The sequence below is a fragment of the Manis javanica genome, chromosome 8, assembly GCF_040802235.1.
Source record: "Manis javanica isolate MJ-LG chromosome 8, MJ_LKY, whole genome shotgun sequence".
NCBI lineage: Eukaryota > Metazoa > Chordata > Mammalia > Pholidota > Manidae > Manis > Manis javanica.
This window is the reverse complement of record NC_133163.1, coordinates 60245810-60259917: the sequence shown is the minus strand read 5'-3', so window position 1 is coordinate 60259917 and position 14108 is coordinate 60245810.

Sequence of the window (14108 nt, the reverse complement as noted above, 5' to 3'; positions counted from 1 at the left end):
AATTAAATAAATAAGAAAATAAAATACCTATGAATAAACCTAACCAAGGAGGTGAAAGACCTGTATTTGGAAAACTACAACACACTCTTGAGAGAAATTAAAGAAAACACCAAAAAATGGAAAGCTGGCCCATGCTCAGGATAAGAAAAACAAATATTGTCAAAATGGCCATCCCACCCAAAGCAATTTACAGATTCAGTGCAATCCCTATCAAAATACCAACAGCATTCTTCAATGAACTAGAACAAATGTACTTCTATGTTTATTGCAGCTTTATTTATGATAGCCTAGATGTGGAGGCAGCCTAAGGATCCATAGCTAGATGAATGGATAAAGAAGTGGTGTACTCACACACACATACACACACAAGAATATTACTTGGTCATAAAAAGAATGAAATCTTGCCATTTTTGATAACATGGATAGATCTAAAGGGTATTATGCTAAGTGAAATAAGATGAATACCACGTGATTTCACTTATAGGTAGAATCTAAAAAATAAGTAAACAAATAAACAAAACATAAATAGACTGATAAATACAGAGAACAAACTGGTGGTTGCTATGAGGGTAGAGGTGCATATGTGAAATAGGTGAAGGGGATAAAGAGGTATGAACTTCCAATTATAAAATCAGTAAGTTATGGCAATGAAAACTAAAGCACAGAGAATATAGCCAATAATATTGTAATAACTTTGTGTGGTAACAGATGGGAAGTACATTTAATCATGGTGCATTTCATAACTTAGATAATTGTCAAATCACTATTGTACACCTGAAACTAATGTAGTATGTCAAGTACAATTCAATTAAAAACTTTTTTTAAATAAATAAAAATAAAATATATGCAAATCACACACAAGTGTGTATGCATACCTTCCCCACCCCCCACTGCCACACACACACACACACACACACACACACACACAGGGTTAAAAAGGCTTATGTAATAAAGAAGGCACTTGAGGTTTGGTTCCCAAATACCACCATATGCTCCTCTTCCAGTCCAGAATTCTGGCTAATAATGCATGCTTACAAGCAACTGAAATAATGGGCTAATTCATAAGCTTTAATCAGCACAACCTTATTAGTGGGACTGGAGAACACAGTAGAGTGGCCCACAGCCCTCACTGTGCCCCTACCTTGGGTATCATATCACCACACTTAAATACTCAGCCCCATCAGAGAAGCTAAAGAACAACATGCTTCCCAGCACACTGGGGAGAGTCTGCTCTTCTGTGTTCAGCACATGCTCTGAAAGCCAACGAGTCCTAATGGGGTGAGGAGCACATGGAGACCCTCGATTTCAGTGCAACCACAGCTGCTGACTACCAGGACTCAGTGAATGTCAATGTATTCCCAGCTCCCAGTCTCACCAATTAGATCAATCACTCCTTTCCCACTGTGAGACTGAGTGAACTTATTGCAGTTATTCTCCAATTTAATGATACATTCAGTACAGAAAAGTTTCTTCAATATCTTCTTTTCTGAGTGGATTGAAAATCCTTTCATTAAAACATAAGAATGAGAATGAGAGTTTCTCCCTAAAAAGAAGTTTTCTCAAAGAAGGAGCCATAAAAAGGTTTATTTTCTTCTTTACTCTCCATGATGAATATGGTTAAAGATATGATCTTGTTCAGAAAATAAGGTTGAAGATAACAAAGTTGGAAAAGATCAAATATTTGAAAGTTTATGCTTCCCAAAAGAAATATAAAAAGGGAAATTTGTTCAATAATATGGCACTGTTCCTGAATTTACTGAGATGCGTAATGTCAAATGCACAATTTAAGTGTATTTATAGATATGCGGAATGGGTTGGGAAGTAATAAAAAACTGACACATAAATCTAATTCAAATATAGAATTATCTGCAATAATACAATTCTTAATGCAAATGCTAAGAGTGTGGAGTATCTTCTTAGAAATGAGCAACATTTAATATATTGAGAGATAATTAAGGGTGGGTAAGCCTTATTCCATTTTCAAGATGCCAGAGACTTGTGGAACAACTTAAAAAGATATAAAGTTATAAGGAATGGAACTGATGCCCCTACTTGCTGATATATTTAATGGATACATTTTGGGAAAAAGTAAAGAAGTAAAAGCATAAAGAGTAAAGATGACTCAATAAATGGGCGGCATCACTATAGACACGATCAGAATCATAAAAATATCAACAACAAAAAAAAAGGCAAAAGGAACAGTTGTGTCATAATCTTGTGCAACGAAATAAAATGGAGGTGGATGTGGTTGTGGCAGTAAAGCTGACTTTAATGAGCAATTGTGGGAAAGTGGCAGTTTCTAAAGAGCTATCTTACAAAAGAACTGTGCAGAGAGGGGTGTCACCTATATAGTTCTGAAAAGGAAAAGTCATGTGCTGTAACTCCAGACATCACAGTTCATAAAGTGAACAGTTAATTTGCTGATGTGAAGAGAAATGTGAGTGAGTCGCATGGTTTCAGAATTGCTTTCAGCAAAGCTTCTGAGCATAGCCTGGGAAACTTTAGTCACCTTGGAAGAAAGGTAGAGGTGACCAGTGCCAGACACAAGGCTTGCCAGCCCTGACATGCTGAAGGGAGGATAGCCGTAAGTGCAGGATCGTGTCGGTGCCAGCAGCAAACCATATTGCAGAAATCCTACTGCACAGGCTGAGCAATAATGGCCCCCACACAGGCCCCACAGTGAACCACAGGGAGGCAGGACTTAGCTAAGAGATGGCAGAGGTGCAGGGAAGACTTCTTATAATTAGATCTTCACTAACAGCTTTTAATGGATAATGATTCTTCCTGCAAAAATACACAAAGATATTCCAGATGAGCTTGGAGGACATCATAGACCTAGGTGACCAACAGAGAAAAATAAATTCAAGTGAATGGGGATATTTAATATATATGGTTATCCTTCAGAGAAAGTCTATTTCTAATTCAATAAATTCAGTACAGAGATGAGAGCAGGGGTAGTGATGTGGAAGCAGAGGCAGCTCTATAGGAAAGAGATCCTGGCAAAAATTATTCATGAGCTGAGGTGAATTTTTCTAGTCATCTGTTTTTATTGTGTTGCAAACCAAGCCTTTTGAGTCATATTCCTTGCCTTTCTCACCTCCTTTTCCACTCTGTTTGGGGTGGTTATAACTTTATTAATTTGTTACTAATTAATAATAATTACTTCCTAGCCATGAGTAAATTGTCTCTTTGAATCTATATGCAAACCCAGCCCAGTTGCAGATGAGAACATTTATCCATTTATTTAGTAAGTATGCATTTCACTTTTATTATGTGTTGGCCACTGTGCCATCAGGTAGGTCATTAGAATAGCAAAGCAGGTGAGAATAATGGTTACTCTTTGTGGAGGAAAGTATAATAGGTGCTGGATGTTTATGTAGTATGCAGTAGAGACACAAAAAAGGATGTGACAATTTGGACATAACAGGGATGGATACCTACAGATAAGTAAATGCATGCTGGGGAATTTAGATAAAAGGCAAGTAAATAATTAAACTAAAAGAAGGCGAAACCAATGGAAATTCAACTGTATTGATAATTCGAGAATAGAAGATGAAGGGATCAAATGTCTTCAGTAGCCTTTGATGGGGAAGATGAAATTAGAATAATAGGTAGTTAACCCTCCAAAATTGTGTAAAATATATCAAGCTCGTGGCGCTGGCTACCACTCTGTATCTCAGTATTTTCTTGTATATCTCAATTGTAAATATATGGATCAGTGTGAAGTACTCCTATGCATACAAAAAAGTCAAAACAGCAAAGGAAAACTTACCAGTAGAATGTGCTTGAGAAGGTGGCAATGTGGAAGATAGCAGCTGAAAAGAAATGCATGAGAGCAGGATACAGGAAAAAGATTTAAAAAAAATTTAAGAGGCCATTGGGAACAGAACAGAAATAGGACAAAGAGTCACCGTGTGCCTGCTTTACATAAAAAAGGGCCCGCTAAAATGAATCTAAACATTTGGTTCAGAAACAATGGCATTTCCACTGAAGAATAACAGAGAAGACAGAGTAACAATGGGTCTGGGAAATGCTAGTGAGAAAGCAGAGGTACGTAAAACATATTCTCTGATGTTTCAGAGATATGCTCCATGGAAAAGGAAATGGTTGATCACATCTGGCTCAATCATTTTGTGAGCTAATTACAGAAAGAGAACTTCAATTTCACTGCAAATGTATTTTGTACCTATTCTTCTGGCTGATGTTCAGTCAGAAGAAAGAAGCTGCACACTGTCTGGGGTGTTTCCTCAATTTCCCATAACTTGAAATTTATAGAATGAGATAAAACACCCATACCCATAGGTATGATTTTATATACATATATGGCTTTATGATATAAGTGCCAAGTATAAAACAGTTATTGAGTCAGTTAAAACTGCAGGGAATTCCTGAAGGAAGAAAGTACCCTTGGAAAGAATCAAATATGTAAAAAGATAAGGAATTTCTGAAGCCTTTTTGAATTTCTGTTTCATTTGAATAGCACTTTTGGGCAGTTCTATAGGTTATGTGGTAGTAGAAACCAGGTTCATTATGAATCTACTGAAGTAGTTAAACTACCACCCAGTTAATTTTGGTTCTAATTAATTGTCACAATGCCTGGAAAACTTAAATAAACCAAGATGTCTTGTGATCATTTATTGTTACAGATACACAGCACTTAATGCATTTAGGACAAACAGTCAATGTTAAAAATTGTCCCTAGCTTTTTTCATCATGTTTTCTAAAGATTTTCTGATGATTCATTATCAAAAAAACAACTGAACTTAATACAAAACTGGCTATCCTATAATATTGTCAACTAAGCAAGATCACCCATAAGAGAGATGTCTTTAGAATATATTTTTATTTTGGGGTGAATTAGTTATAGTGGATCTATTTCTAATTTTTTACCTAATTTTAAATAAACAATGTGTAAGATTTTTAGAAGCAGAATTTAGCTGTGCTTCAAGATTGAGTTTGGTGTACTTCCAAATAATCCTCTCATTTTTGACATTTAAGTTACACTCTATTGCCTGCAGCTTCCCTTGCATTTTTGTATTTCTGCACTTTGTAGTCAGAAGTCGCTTTTCTTTTCCTTGTTCTTCCTGTTCTCTTTATTGTACTTTTTCCCTCTTCTACCCCTTCTTCTTGATCTATACTTAGCACTGAGGATGAGTAAATACTGTAGCACTTTGGATGAAAGACCAAGCCTTTGATGTGGCTCTGGAGAGAGTTCTCATCTGTGGTTTGCTGGACACTCTCCATTCAGTGGCTCTAAAGACCTGCCCAGCATCATTCCCCCTATTCCTTCCTTACAGGCCGTACTATAGTCCTACTGAACAAATTCACACTTCCTTAAATTTCATCCTCCCCACTCCTCACTGTGCACAGGCTGCTCCTCTGCTTTACCCCTTCCCCCACTTCTACATGTATCTCAAGACAAGGCCAGGTAGTCTTGCCTCTCTGTCCTATCTCTACCCCCAACCTTGACTGGGCACCACCATCATAGTGCTCTCCGAGATCCCTGTGCACCTTTCCATCATGGCGTTGACCAGGACACTGTGCTTCCCCATTTACTGATCTGAGAGTCTCTCTCTTACCGGCACCAGCATGGTACCTGACCCAGAACAAATGCTTGATAAATTCTGTTGGAAGAATGAAGACAGAGACAGCATGCAGATAACATTTACAGAAGACACAAGGTCCAACCTGACAGCAGTCATTCTGGACGATAAAAGCAGTTTCAAAAAGCACATTAAACCACATCCGACAGGAAGGATTTTCATAAAAGAAAAATGTCAAATTTTGCACTTAGCTTCTAACCAATCAACTGCAGATGTGTAGGGTTGTAGAATATTAATTTAAGTAAATATGACTTCCAGATTTATTTGACTCTAGCTCAAGCTCATAGAATCTGAAACCTTGAAAGCGCACTGCAGCTCACCTCGTCTAACCCTCTCCATGATCTGCCAGTCCCCTCAGCAAGGTGCCTGGTAAGGGACAGTCTGTGTTCTCTGTGAACACTGCCATGACTTTATCAGCCATGTCCTAGTTGACAAGAAGATTTCCTAAATAAAAATAAAATGATCTTCAGCTGCGTTAGTGAAGACAGAATGCTCAGACAAGGCAATAATACTAGGATAGTTTTCACTCCTATTACAATACTTACACATTTCATTTCTGACAATCATTTGTCTCCTTATCTCACTTCTCCATTACACTGTGAGTTCTAGAGGACAGATTCTCTGCCCTATTACCTTTTGCATCCCCAATATCTAGGGCACAGTATTCAGTGAACAAACCCTAAATGAAAGACCATGACAGCATCATGCCAGCGGCATGCCCAGGTTATCACATGGCTCCACAAGTGCAGGCTCTGATGTCAGGCTTGACTGAGAACATCAGTCCCACCACACACTAGCTGTCAGACCTTCAGCATGTCTCCTAACCTGTCTAAGCCTTGTTTCTTTGTCCAAGGTCATAAAAGGTGCTTTGAGGATTAAGTGATAAAATGACAGCACTGTCAACCTTCTGGAAATCACATGAACAGAAATAATGACTAAGAGAATCTAGAATGGTGAAGAAACATAAATTCATATTGTAGAGTGAACAGTTAAGGATACTTGGAAAACTTCCCCTAAAGAAGGGAAGACAGAGGGAAACATGATGATTGAAGAACTATTAATGCAAATAAAAATAAGTTATTTGCTTGGCCTATTATGTTTCAGAAAGAACTTCCATATGCCATTTTACTTGAATTTCACAGTAGCTGTATAAATTAGAGGGAGAATAGGCATGCCTCATTATTCTTCATCTATACGTGAAGAAACTGAGGCCCAGAATTCCACTTGGCTCATGTCCCACAGCTGAATGTGGAGAAACTGGGGCTGGTCCCAGGTGTGCTGGCCTGTGCTCCATTTCTCCCCAGCAGAGCACAAAGCCTCTGGAGAGGCATGGAGGGGGCATCTTATCTGTGGGACCCTACAAATCAAAGATTAAAGGGTAAAAAATCATAAAGAGGTTGAAAAGGTTTCAATAGAGAAATTATTTGGAGTAATTACAACCCCAGATCACAACTGAATGAACAGTCTAATGAAGGAGAAAATTTCCTGTCCTATTTGATGTTGAAGCAGAAAATGAAAGACCACTCTTGGGGAGGCTGAGGGGAATGTTGGGCATGATAATGTCTAAGCTTCCTTTGAACATTAGCTCTGATTCTAAGTCATTCATCAATAAAAAGTTGAATTCTACACATTTGAAAGTTTCCTACCTACTCCTCATAAGAATATTATTGAAGCAATAATGATGAGGCTTTTGACTTGAAAAGGTCTCGGAATATTTCTTGACACCCACTTACTGATTGATATTCGATACATTTCCTCTCTAAATAACACTTGTTTGTAAACACTGTCTTTGTAACAAGCATTGTAAGCTAAAGTTTCTGAAATTATGGCTATTCTTTAAATATGTATTATTCTATCCCAATTGAGATAATCTCAACAGTGTTTATAGGCAACATACAAATTGGGCATAATTAAAGACGATGCATTCACATGTTTTAATTATTGCTGCCATATGCAGTAATTTGACTAAATGTGAAAATTATTTCAGGGCACAGGATTCCGAGAGATGCACGGCAATATAACAAGTTCTGCAATTTCAATTTGCTCTACTACTCAACTATGTGAATACCATTCATTTCTTTCTGGATTATTTTAAATATGATTAATTATATTTTCTCCAAAAGCATTCCATGCAAAGTTATCAGGAGGAAATTCATAAGGTAGATAGATTAATAGACTTGGATTCCAAATAGTGTGAAGTGTTAATAACTCCCAGTGAAGAGTGTACCATCACTTCTCTCTAAGGAATTTAATATTACTTCAGGTTTTAAATTAAGAAAAAGAGAATAAGAAAATATTATATAAACCTAACTAAAATGTAACAGTATAAGTACAAAGGAGAGAAATATATTTTCTAATATTTTATATATGTTTTTGAACACAAATATTGCAGACCTAATAAGAGATTAAGTTACTTTCTAAAATTATTCTCCAAAAAAATCCTAAAAATTTGATGTAAGTCCCATATCACTTAATTTTTTAAAAAGATATATACCTGTATATATTAGGAAATTACTGGCTACTGGCGGATATAGATGATTCAATATTTGAATGTTTAAATAGTCAAAGCTAAGTCATTTGTATGTTCAACACTCTCTTCAACTTTTATTTAATCTTTAATAAATGTTCTCATAAAAGGAAATAGATTTCAATTTAAACTACATTTCATTCAATTATGTGCTGAATATAGAATGAAAAGCTAAAATGATAAAACATTCTTACAAATGAAACAAAAAAGGTAGCATCAATGTCAGCTTTCGCTGGTTATCTGGCAAAACTCAATCACAGACTATATGCTTTCAAGATGGAACAGCCATTTAAAAGGCAATTACTGTATTTATGAATTCCCAGAATGCTTTGAAAGCACAAAAGCAAATAATAAAGACCTTTTTCCCAAATTACATTAGCTCAGATGTAATATCAGAAGCTGATTTTTCTGATACTTTATTGATTATTTACTTAATGTATTCTATAATTGCCTTTTGGAAAGTTTAAGATATTTAAGCTCACTCTTGGATGATCTGAAGCACAATTTAGAGAACAAGCAATTCTTTTCTTTTAGAGAACACATTTTGGAAACAAAAACAAAACTTGTGCAAGCCTGTGAAATAAGGGCTTTGCAGTGGTTATAGAGAATTTCAAGGGGTTGAGGAGGGAACAAATACAGCTATTAAGAGCATTACAGAGGTCAATAGGAGAAATCTCTGCCCTGACAATGGGTTGAAATGGGCATTTTACTTTTAAAAACCAGCTGAAAAATAGCCCTGAAAATCATAATCTGGGCTATATTCAATCGGGCAGTATTGTTAGGCATTATATCTAGGTTTTAGAAATCAGAAAATTTTGTTTAGTTTGTGTGGTTGTGGTAGTTTTGGGTATCTAGCACTATTTACTACATAGCTCCCTATGCATTTCACATTTACTACTTGAAGTTTCACTGACATGAAGTTTCAACCACTATTTCCATTGGAAAAGGGGTTCTAAGCTCCTTAACCCTGAAAGTATCTTTTTTCAATAAGGTTCTTTCTAATGATATTGAACCAAAAATATAATGAGTTAACATTAAGGAGTTTACTAAAATATCTCTTCCAAACATTTTCCAGAAGATCATTTAGTAGAGCAGTGCATTTTACTGCTGGTATGTATATGTATTAGAATTTCTAAGCACTTCCATAGACATTAACTTATAGATACTTGTTTCTGAACAGGAGAAAAATATGCCACCCCAAAATATGTCACTTTGGAATATTGATTATTTGGAATTAGAGTCACTTAAGGAACAGCAGGGGCTAAGTGTCCATCAGTAGATAAATGGATAAAGAATATACGGTACATATACAAATGGAATATTATTCAGCCATAAAAAGAAGAGAAATCCTACCATTTGCAATCACCTAGATGGATCTAGAGGGTATCATGCTCAGTGAAATAAGCCAGGTGGAGAAAGACAAATATCAAATGATTTCACTCATTTGTGGAGTGTAAAAAACAAAGCAAAACTTAAGGAACAATATAGCAGCAGACTCACAGACTCCAAGAAGAGACAGGTGGTTACCAAAGGGAAGGGGTAGGATAGGGTGGGTGGGGAGGGAGGGCTAAGGGGATTAAAGGACACTATAATTATCACTCATAATATAGGTAGGTCACAGGGAAGGCAGTACAGCATGCAGGAGACAAGTAATGACTATAGCATCTTACTACACTGATAGACAGTGACTGAAATGGAGGGGGTGAGGACTTGATAATATGGGTGAATGTTGAAACCACAGTGTTGTTTATGTGAAATCGAGGGTGAAGACTTGACAATATGGGTGAATGTTGAAAACACAGTATTGTTTATGTGAAATTATCATAAGATTGTGTATCGATGATACTTTAATAAAAAAAATCCTCTGGCATAGAAAATAAATAAGTAAAATAAGTAAATAAATAAATAAGGAACAGAAGTTCAAGAAGGACTCTCTGACCCTCCTTTGCCCTCCTGAAAGCAGGAAATAAGTCTTGCATGTTGAAGGCACCCTCCTGGTACCAGGAGGGTAGAGGACACTATTACCACCAGAGATAGGGGAACCACACATTGATACATGCATAACTATGGTAACATTCTGGTACTTGGGTCTGAGTGATATGTCTGTGGGTATTTATTTTATTATTGTACTTTATGATTCATGTGTGTGTGTATAAACACACATTCTTTTGTATATAACATTTATTACATTTCAAAAGATCATAATGTGGAAAATGAGCTTCAGAAAAAGATGCAAATGCAGTTATTTCCTGGAGAGTGTGTCATCCATGATCCATAAAGATTCAAGAATTTAACCTCTTTCTGGGGAAATAAGCAATCAAACTTTCTATAATTGTTCATATTTTTATTGCTTCTATTAATACAAATTTTTATGTTTTGATTTTTTATTTTTCTCCTGTTATAATTGTCCTCCATTCTCAGTAGGATTTTGAACAGCTGTTTACATCTTGCCTGCTCCTCCCCTCTGCCCACCTTTGCTTTCTTGTCCTTGCTTGAAGGACTCTGCAGTCTTCTTGTCTCTATGAACTCTGCTGAATGACGGTCCTTACTAAAATGGGAACATGACTTAACATCCTATATCTTTCTCACAATCCCTCCCTCCCCACCAATGTACTTCTCTTAGGTTACTCTAAGTTTCTGCTTCTGTTGTGCTTTACCTTATCCTTTCCTTCACCTATCCTTTCAAGTGGCTATCAGAGCACATTTTGAAACTTCAGATATTTTCCTTCTGCACAGTTAAATTAATTTGCTACCTGCCTTTGGCCTCGAGAGAAGGAGAGCTTACGGACTGTGTTAATACATACAAGTAGGGAGTCAGCTACTTGTAACTTCTATCATATTTGTAGTTCTTTACTGTCTGTGTATAGTTGATTGTCAGTGGTTTCTTTCCTATTTGTTCTACATTCCTCTTTGCCTCTGCAAGCGGTGTTCCCCCAGAATCCTTTCTTAAGTTTTGTTGAACTGTGTGTACATCTTTCTGTTAAAAATCAGACCGTCCCCTCTCTTTCTCTCTCATATACACATATAGTTCTATAGTGCCCCAAATACAGGGAAGTCTGCTGGGGTTTTATTCATTACAATTGCATGTGTCTTCTTGGAAGATTGTGTCTGTCCTGAAGTTGGAATGGTTGGATCACCCACAGAGATTTCTGGGAGGTGGTTATAGCGTCTACAATGGTGGTTTGTATCTTCATGGGAAAATACAGCAGAATGTGTATGCCTTAAGCACACACACAATCCTTGTCTGCTGCTTTCGAGTGAACTGAACTGTTAGAAGTTCTCAGAAGGTGTCATGTAACAATTTACTCTTGAATAAAAATGAATACTTAACCCCATGGTGAAAATACCTTTATCAGATGCTAAAAGGTTGTTCATTCACTTGACCTGTGTATCATATTTGAGAGGGATTCCTGTCCAAATGAACCTCATGAGAGAATATCGTCTTTTGAATTTTTTGCCTGACTAAATTAGCTACTGTCACAATAACACTGCTATAAGACACTCTCAAAATACAGTGGCAGAAAATGGTAAGTAATTATAATCACAGTTCCCAGTCTGCAGGTCACTGGGGCACTTCTGCATCACATTCTCTCTTGGTTCTGGAACCAGCAGATTGTCTGAGGCCTGTTCTCAGGGCAAGGGCAGGGGTGCTAGAGAGATGAACCAGACTTTGGCTGTTTCTTAAGACTCACTCAGAATCAGCACACTGGCATTCCTACACACAGTGTATTGGTCAAAGCAATTTACAACTTCAGTGGGATGGGAAATATACTCTAGTCCTATTAAAAGGAACATCAAAGTCATAGGGCAAAGGGTGGGATTATGGGAGAGGGTGAAAGATTGGAAACACATATGTGAAATCCAAGGAGGGCTTAATAATTATTTTAGACATGAAACTCTACATCCTTACTCAAACATATCCAGGAAGATACTTATAGATCTTTCCCTCATTTTCCTCATAAGAAATCCTTAATATTCTAAGTAAAATGTTTTGTATTTACAGGAAACACAGTGTTTAGCAGGAAATGTCAGTTAATCAAATGTTTAATAGCTATTTGTGGTGTACAAGCCACTGGGTGGAGACCAATGAGAAAAGCAGAGTAAGAAGAAGCCTCTATCTTATGAAACAACCAGCCTATCCCAAGACCTGCAAATGAAAGGAGATGAAGTTTCATATGAAAGGAATAAGGGGTTCCTAGTTGTAGCCAAAGCTTCAAAGCTGGTCCCTGACTGCCACAGGATGCACTTCTGGCAGAGAAAGAGGTTCCCATCAAGCGTGTTTTCAATCTTCTCAAAGGATTTGGAAGCCAGCCCTGAAAACTTAGAAATACAGAACTCTGATCCTCTCATTTTATGTAAAAATTGTCTTTACTAGAAATAAGTAGGGCTGCCCCATAGCTCTCAAGACAGTTCTAATGATCAAAATAAAGACTTCTGATCAGTAGAGGAATTTCTCTTAGAGAAGCCTGAGATTTAGGATGGTGGTTTCTATTTGTTGCCTTAAGTGAAGATTAACTTCTAGAGCTTGACAACACAAGCACTGGGACTGGCACTCCCTAGTCTGACTAGCAGAGACACAAACAAAGTGAGACTCTAAGCTTTGCAGAGCACAACTGCAGCGGCACTAAAATCCAGGATTTTTTAGACCCACTGGCCCACAGTGGAGTACTTTTGGAATCAAGCAAAGTTCCTTTAGAAAGTAAATAGAATTCTTCTAAGTAGCCATACCTGTATCTGAATTATGGCTTCAAATAGGACTTCATGTGTGGCCTATACATCATAAAATCCTTAGGGATATTTACTATTATGTTCTTTTCTCCAAGAGCTATATCTTCCACAAGTCCCAATTTCCTCTATGAAAAGAGAGCTCACTAGAGGAAAGAAAAGTCAGCATGTAAATAAACTTACATATGTCTTATCTCATTGAGAAAAAGGCAGACATAATAGAGAAAATTCCCTGACCAATATTAAAACAGATTTATGGGCCTGTATACAATTCCAAGGCAGACATTCAATACATACTTGTTGAATTAATAACTAAATATAAGGAAAAAATGGCTAAATTGTTAGAGTAGAAGAGAAAGTGATTAATAAGAAATGAATAAAGAAATAGATTGGTGGATTCAGTGTAACTTGACCTTATTCTCTAATAGCCTGACATTCTTTCTTTATATGGCATGTAGCAATTCTACACAATGGCGTATGAATCATTGTGTTAAAACTGCAAGGTCATTAGATATTATAACTGACACATTATCAGGAGTAGAAGACTTGATCAATGTTCTTTCATGTGGGCTACAGATGACATCCTCTGGATTTTAGAACTGCAAAAAGTGAAAATAGTGTCATCTAAACTTTTCTATAAATGATGAAAATAAAACCCCCCAGAAGTTTGGAGTTTCACAAGCTGGTTTTACACTAAGGCTTAAAATCTAGGTCTTTGAATTTCTAGTGAAATATTTTTCCTGTGGGAAGATAGCAAAGCCTAAGCTTGACCACTTTTGCTCTATATGACAACTGTGAAATTCATCCATACAGATATGTGTATCAATGTTTTATTCCTTTTAAACGCCAACTAAATTTTCCATTGGGTGACTATATCATGATTTGTTCATCCATTCTCCTGCTGATATGCATTTGAGTTGTCATTAGTCTTTTGCTATTGAGCTTCTGTGAACATTCATATCCAAGTCCTTTGTGGGCATATGTTTTCATTTCACTTGGGTCAATATCTAGAAGTGGAATTTCTGGGTCAATTGCCTGACAGGTATATCATGACATGTATGAATATGCATTCTCTGAGCTGCTTATTAAAAAAGTAAAAGAGAACAAGCTTTAGTTTCCCATGGTAAAAGGCATAGCTGTGATCATTATGTCCATTTAATCCCAAGACCTAAAAAACAAATAGTGAATTTCTTATTGCAGGCTATAATGTACATGTCCTAATTCCTACCAATATAGAAATTATAAAAATCACA